The sequence below is a fragment of the Schistocerca serialis genome, unplaced genomic scaffold (genome assembly GCF_023864345.2).
Source record: "Schistocerca serialis cubense isolate TAMUIC-IGC-003099 unplaced genomic scaffold, iqSchSeri2.2 HiC_scaffold_167, whole genome shotgun sequence".
Taxonomy (NCBI): Eukaryota; Metazoa; Arthropoda; class Insecta; order Orthoptera; family Acrididae; genus Schistocerca; species Schistocerca serialis.
The window spans coordinates 75,001-82,500 of NW_026047727.1; the positions used below are offsets into that span (position 1 = coordinate 75,001).

Consider the following 7,500-nt stretch of genomic DNA (forward strand, 5'->3'; position numbering starts at 1 on the left):
GGGGCCGTTCCGGTGTGCGGTGGGCCGCACTTCTCCCCTAGTAGGACGTCGCGACCCGCTGGGTGCCGGCCTACGGCCCGGGTGCGCAGCCTGTCCTTCCGCGGGCCTCGGTTCGCGTCTGTTGGGCAGAGCCCCGGTGTCCTGGCTGGCTGCCCGGCGGTATATCTGGAGGAGTCGATTCGCCCCTTTGGGCGCTCGGGCTCCCGGCAAGCGCGCGCGGTTCTTCCCGGATGACGGACCTACCTGGCCCCGGCCCCCGGACCCGCGCCGCTGTTGGCTCGGGATGCTCTCGGGCGGAATAATCGCTCCCGTCAGCGGCGCTTCAGCTTTGGACAATTTCACGACCCGTCTTGAAACACGGACCAAGGAGTCTAACATGTGCGCGTCATTGGGCTGTACGAAACCTAAAGGCGTAATGAAAGTGAAGGTCTCGCCTTGCGCGGGCCGAGGGAGGATGGGGCTTCCCCGCCCTTCACGGGGCGGCGGCCTCCGCACTCCCGGGGCGTCTCGTCCTCATTGCGAGGTGAGGCGCACCTAGAGCGTACACGTTGGGACCCGAAAGATGGTGAACTATGCCTGGCCAGGACGAAGTCAGGGGAAACCCTGATGGAGGTCCGTAGCGATTCTGACGTGCAAATCGATCGTCGGAGCTGGGTATAGGGGCGAAAGACTAATCGAACCATCTAGTAGCTGGTTCCCTCCGAAGTTTCCCTCAGGATAGCTGGTGCTCGTACGAGTCTCATCCGGTAAAGCGAATGATTAGAGGCCTTGGGGCCGAAACGACCTCAACCTATTCTCAAACTTTAAATGGGTGAGATCTCCGGCTTGCTTGATATGCTGAAGCCGCGAGCAAACGACTCGGATCGGAGTGCCAAGTGGGCCACTTTTGGTAAGCAGAACTGGCGCTGTGGGATGAACCAAACGCCGAGTTAAGGCGCCCGAATCGACGCTCATGGGAAACCATGAAAGGCGTTGGTTGCTTAAGACAGCAGGACGGTGGCCATGGAAGTCGGAATCCGCTAAGGAGTGTGTAACAACTCACCTGCCGAAGCAACTAGCCCTGAAAATGGATGGCGCTGAAGCGTCGTGCCTATACTCGGCCGTCAGTCTGGCAGTCATGGCCGGTCCTTGCGGCCGGCCGCGAAGCCCTGACGAGTAGGAGGGTCGCGGCGGTGGGCGCAGAAGGGTCTGGGCGTGAGCCTGCCTGGAGCCGCCGTCGGTGCAGATCTTGGTGGTAGTAGCAAATACTCCAGCGAGGCCCTGGAGGGCTGACGCGGAGAAGGGTTTCGTGTGAACAGCCGTTGCACACGAGTCAGTCGATCCTAAGCCCTAGGAGAAATCCGATGTTGATGGGGGCCGTCATAGCATGATGCGCTTTGTGCTGGCCCCCGTTGGGCGAAAGGGAATCCGGTTCCTATTCCGGAACCCGGCAGCGGAACCGATACAAGTCGGGCCCCTCTTTTAGAGATGCTCGTCGGGGTAACCCAAAAGGACCCGGAGACGCCGTCGGGAGATCGGGGAAGAGTTTTCTTTTCTGCATGAGCGTTCGAGTTCCCTGGAATCCTCTAGCAGGGAGATAGGGTTTGGAACGCGAAGAGCACCGCAGTTGCGGCGGTGTCCCGATCTTCCCCTCGGACCTTGAAAATCCGGGAGAGGGCCACGTGGAGGTGTCGCGCCGGTTCGTACCCATATCCGCAGCAGGTCTCCAAGGTGAAGAGCCTCTAGTCGATAGAATAATGTAGGTAAGGGAAGTCGGCAAATTGGATCCGTAACTTCGGGATAAGGATTGGCTCTGAGGATCGGGGCGTGTCGGGCTTGGTCGGGAAGTGGGTCAGCGCTAACGTGCCGGGCCTGGGCGAGGTGAGTGCCGTAGGGGTGCCGGTAAGTGCGGGCGTTTAGCGCGGGCGTGGTCTGCTCTCGCCGTTGGTCGGCCTCGTGCTGGCCGGCGGTGCAGGATGCGCGCGCCTGCGCGGCGTTCGCGCCCCGGTGCTTCAACCTGCGTGCAGGATCCGAGCTCGGTCCCGTGCCTTGGCCTCCCACGGATCTTCCTTGCTGCGAGGCCGCGTCCGCCTTAGCGTGCTCCTCCGGGGGCGCGCGGGTGCGCGGATTCTCTTCGGCCGCCATTCAACGATCAACTCAGAACTGGCACGGACTGGGGGAATCCGACTGTCTAATTAAAACAAAGCATTGCGATGGCCCTAGCGGGTGTTGACGCAATGTGATTTCTGCCCAGTGCTCTGAATGTCAACGTGAAGAAATTCAAGCAAGCGCGGGTAAACGGCGGGAGTAACTATGACTCTCTTAAGGTAGCCAAATGCCTCGTCATCTAATTAGTGACGCGCATGAATGGATTAACGAGATTCCCGCTGTCCCTATCTACTAGCTGCGGCTGTCTCATGCTATGTGCCCCGATTTGTGGGGGCTCATGGTTGGTAATAGGCAGCAGGGGAAGGATGCGACTCGAACATCTTAGCCTCTCCTTCCCAAGTGTCCCTGCCCGCCTTCTCGCGGTGCAGCTGTTAAGCCTTCGGGCGACCGAAGGGCAGGGGCGCGACGGTGTGCTGAATAACTTGCACACCGGTACCGGTGGCTGCATTTGTCGCGGCGGGATCCTGGCCTAAGTCGGCGAAGGTTGCCCGCCCTGCCCCTGGAATTCCGGGGCATGATCCGCCAAGCCGGGGCGTGGTGACATGTCCCCGGTTAGGTTAGATGGGTCCAGACCCCCGAACGTCTGGGGGACCGGCCCGGCACCTGAGTAGGACCGGGTCTTTAGCCTTTTGGTGGGAACTCGGCCTAGTAGGGGGCGAAGGACGGGGAGTGAATCCGCTCTCCCGGAATGCGGGGGGCATTCGCCGGTAAGGGAGCGGGAGAAAACTTCGATGATGCAGCCATCGAAGAGGACTAGTGCGCTGTACCCACGGCGTGCTAAACCTAGCAGCTCAGTTGTAGAGAGCTCTTGGTCGAGGGGCGTGACCGGTGAGCGAGCTGCATTTAGCCTCCCCCCATGCCAGAGAGGCCGGTCCGGGGAAAGAGACGGGCCTCCTTTTCACTCTCTTCATTTCGTCAAGATGGCTGAACAAGTAGAGAGTGACCATGCGTTTGAAGGCGATTTGAATTACGATGATGCTTCATCTGTAGCCGAGCGTCATGCTCGGTTCTTAAAGTTACTGGATTCCAGTGTAAAGAACGGCAAAATTAGTAATCAGGCGATAAATAATATTCGGGATTGTGTTGCTAGGTGGGCAATGGCTCATTCCCAGTTAGAGGGGAGATTGATAGAATTGCAGAAGGAAAATGAACGCCTCAGGAGTCAGCCACCAGTTGCAAAATCGTATGCCGCGGTCGCGAGTACCCCTGTGGTCAAGGCGCCATCGGCAAAAGAGACAATACAGGAAAATATCAAGAAGGTTGTCCCAACGGTGTTTATCAAGCCAAAAGAGGGGGAGGATATTCGAGCAGTCAAGACTGCATTCGAGAAGTGTATAAATCCCAAGCGAGACAAGATTAAAATAAATACAGTAAGAACTGCAAAAAATGTACTGATCGTGGAAACGGCAACTCAAGAAGACAGTCAGCGTATTATGACAAATCCTCAGTTAACTGAGAAGGTCAAATGCGAACCGCCTAGGAGGCGAAGGCCTTTGATGTGTCTATACGATGTCCCGACATATATGAGTGCGGACAGCTTGTTGGATTCCATATACGTGCAGAATTTCGACATGACTATGACAAGGGAGGATTTCGATAGCCAGTTTAGACTCAGATTTAAAGTCGGACCAAGGGAGAAACTTACAGTTCACCATGTGGTGGAAGTCTCTCCGGAACTTTGGAAGCCTCTTACTAGAATTGGCAGGTTGTACGTCGGATATTCAGCGTTAAATATTAAAGATTACTTGGCGGTGCCGCGTTGCACCAAGTGCCAAGACTTGAACCATACAAATAAGTATTGTCAGGAAGAACATGCCTTGTGTGCCCATTGTGGGCAGGTGGGTCATGAAAGGAAGGCCTGTCCTAATAAGGACAAACCCCAGGTCTGTATACCGTGTAAGAAGCGGGGAAGAAAGTGTGGTGGACCTAAAGACTGCCCTACCTACCGCATGTTCCTTGACAGAATAATTCAGCGAACTGATTATGGCGACCCTTAAGGCGCCGAAAAAGAAATCTCCGAGTAAAATTAAAAGGGACGCGGAACGGGGCAAGTTAATTAGTAAGGCTCTGTCCACAGGTACACTGTACAGCCCAGAAGAAGTTCCGGGCGCCACTGGAGGATCGATGGTCGACGTCGGCATCCAAACAGATGTCGACTTGGAGACGGCGATCGGTCGGCTAACTAGTCGACTGTCAAGAACCAAGATGGAGGAGCCGGCGAAGCAAGACTCACAGACTACAGATCAAGGCCCGAGTACAGTCCCTAATGAAGACGGTGGCGGTGGTAGTAGTGGTGGTGGTAGTAGTGGCAGATCAAATGTAAATATTGTAAATAGTGCAAAGTCGAGTACAGTTTCTACTGAGGATGTTGGTGGTGATGGTAGTAACTGTAGATTTAATGTAAATATTGTAAATAGTGCTAAGTTGAATGGTGCAAGCACTTTTTATAATGCAGTTGGTCCTGGAGACGTGTATAATGATTTTGAACATAAGTTGCGGTTAACCAGGCTTGAGGAACCAGCATTGTTGACTGTTGCACTGAGGCAGCTTGTTCGGACTGGACATAGACATGGCCAAGATATTACTTATCCAGCCTTGGAGGACGTGGATTGTATAAGTTTGCACGTGGCAAATATTCCTTCGCAATCTGATGATTTAAAGGAGTTGGTGGAGCAGGTGTTTGCCAGGCGGGGCCGTAAATTCGATCTCGAAAAAATATACCGGGACATGGTTAAAATGTACGGTAGAAACGTTGTAGATCTCTCGAAACCTTGGCCCGCCAGTCGCCTGCATGTTTTTTACCCCCCTGGTTGATGGGGAGTTTTAAGGTACTACAGATAAACGCAATGCGTAGCCATTTGGTTACGCAAGAGTTAAGAAGGATTGCGGAAGATGACATGTTGGACATTTTAGTAATTCAAGAACCCGCCTCCTGTGCTGGTCGGATTCCTGGATTTCCTGCAACTGCGCAAGTGGTATTCTCCGGTGAGAATCCTATGAGCGCTGTTGTAGTTCTGAATAAGCTGATTAGAACAACTGTGTTAACACAATTTTGTAATGATCACGTAATTGTTGTTGAACTTAACTTGATGTCACATTTAGTATTCCTTGTAAATGTATATTGTCAATTCAGACAACATATCATGGGATTTCTCAGTCAGTTGGATTGGATCTTAAGAATGTTACAAGGAAAGCCGGTCATTGTATGTATGGACGCAAACGCAAAGTCCCCTTTGTGGTTTAGTGTGGAACAGGATGAGCGAGGTGTTGAGTTGGAGAATCTCATAATGCAGATGCAATTAGATGTTATAAACCAACCTGGCTATCCGCCTACCTTTTCAGGAAGGGCGGGCGCTGTTTCCAATATAGATGTTACGCTTGCATCTCTAAGTGCAGCACCGCACATTAGAAACTGGAGAGTTGTAAGTAATCTTACTGTAAGTGACCACAATTGTATTTTCTTTGATTACCATATGGAAGTTGAAGAAGATCTCGGGGACTGGGTAGAACGATATAATTATCGAAAGACGGATTGGAACCGGCTGGCACAGGAGTTTCGTCCTCCAGGGCTTGGATCAGAGGAGGAGATACATAACGTGGATGAAGCGGTAGACGAACTAGTGGCATCTATTGAGGCGGCTATTGCTACGTCCGTTCCTCGGGTAGCAAGGTTTGTTCGCAAACAGGCTACTCCATGGCCCCCAGAGCTGAGTGAGCTCAGGCGGTCTGTCAGGCGGGCAAGAAGTAATTACCAAAGGGGCTTCACACAAGAAGAACGACAGTACCACCTAAGGATTTACCGTCGCCTCAAGGCTCGATACCAGGAGTCCGTACAACGTCTAAGACGGCAGTCATGGCAGAACTTTGTGAATGAGCAGCTGGGATTGGACCCCTGGGGGGTCCCGTACAAGCTTGTACGAGAGAAGATCAGATCTCCCACGATGCTGTCTACTCTGCAGCTGGAAAATGGGCGGTGCACCAAGACTTGGGAAGAGACAGCTAATGTTTTGATGGAAGTTCTGCTGCCGGACGACGTCGTTGAGGAGGATACTGAGGAGCAGCGGGCAATACGAGCTACGTTATTGGAACCATACGAAAATGGAGCACACGTGTACCCTTTCTCTCTTGAGGAGGTGGTAGCAGCGCTCCACTCTTTTACCAGGAAGAAGGCGCCCGGTCCTGACGGGGTGCCAGTGGAAATACTACAATATCTCGCCCCTCAGCTTGCTCCAGATCTGGTCAAAATTTATAACTCATGTCTACAATTGGGAACATATCCGAGCAGATGGAAAATAGCGGATGTGGTGATAATAAAGAAGGGCTCTGACAAGGATCCGCAGTTGCCCAAGTCTTATCGACCGATCTGCCTTTTGGATGTGCTGGGGAAAGCTTTCGAAAAGTTGCTCACTGACAGACTCTTGAGCCACAGGGCTTTGCATGGCATGAGTGATCGGCAGTTCGGATTCCGCAGGGGTCGCTCCACACAGGACGCGATCAATGAGGTGTCTCGGGCTGTCCACTCGGCCAGTGCGAAGTATGTTCTGGGTATCATGGTGGATATTTCAGGGGCCTTCGACAACCTATGGTGGCCGGCGCTCTTCTCGCGCTTGCGCGAGATTGAGTGCCCAGGGCCGCTGTATCGATGTCTGGAGGCCTACTGCAATAATAGACTGGCTAGGATCACGGCTCCCGGGGCTGTGGTGTCCAAGCAAATAACCCGGGGTTGTCCCCAGGGATCTGTAGTTGGCCCAGTTTTTTGGGATATTACAATGGAACCCTTGCTGAACATCTTGCAAGGGGATTCCTCAGTCTTGGGTGTCGTGGCCTACGCGGACGACCTTGTTATGCTTGTGGAGGGGAACAGCCGATTGGTAATTGAAGAACGTGCTAGAGTAGCTGTTGGGCTGTTACAGGGTTGGTGTAATCAAACAAAATTGAAAGTGGCACCTAGAAAATCACTATACATGTTGCTGAAGGGTAAGCTTAACAGAGACCCAACAGTACGTATCAATGATGTTATAGTTTCCAGACAAGTATCCGCAAGATACTTGGGTGTATATCTGGATGAAAATTGGAATTTTGGTGAGCATATCAAGCAGACAGCTGCAAAGGCTTTGGCCTTGATTAACAAACTAATAACTATAGGGCAGCGGCGTTTTCACTTGCCGCAGAAAGCACTGCGTATGTACCATAATTGTTTATTGGCACCTATAGTTGGGTACGGTGCAAGTGTGTGGGCCCACAGGCTAGCCTTGGTGAAACCAGCAATGACGGTCAGACGAGTGCAGAGAAATGTGCTGGTAAGATGTGTAGGCGCTTTTGGCACTAGTCCTACTGATGCTCTGTTGGTGG

At 52.9% G+C, this 7,500-nt stretch overlaps 1 pseudogene; it reads left to right on the forward strand.

The window, feature by feature from the left end:
* Positions 1–7,500, forward strand: part of LOC126443670 (large subunit ribosomal RNA) — a 10,503-nt pseudogene that overhangs the window by 578 nt on the left and 2,425 nt on the right.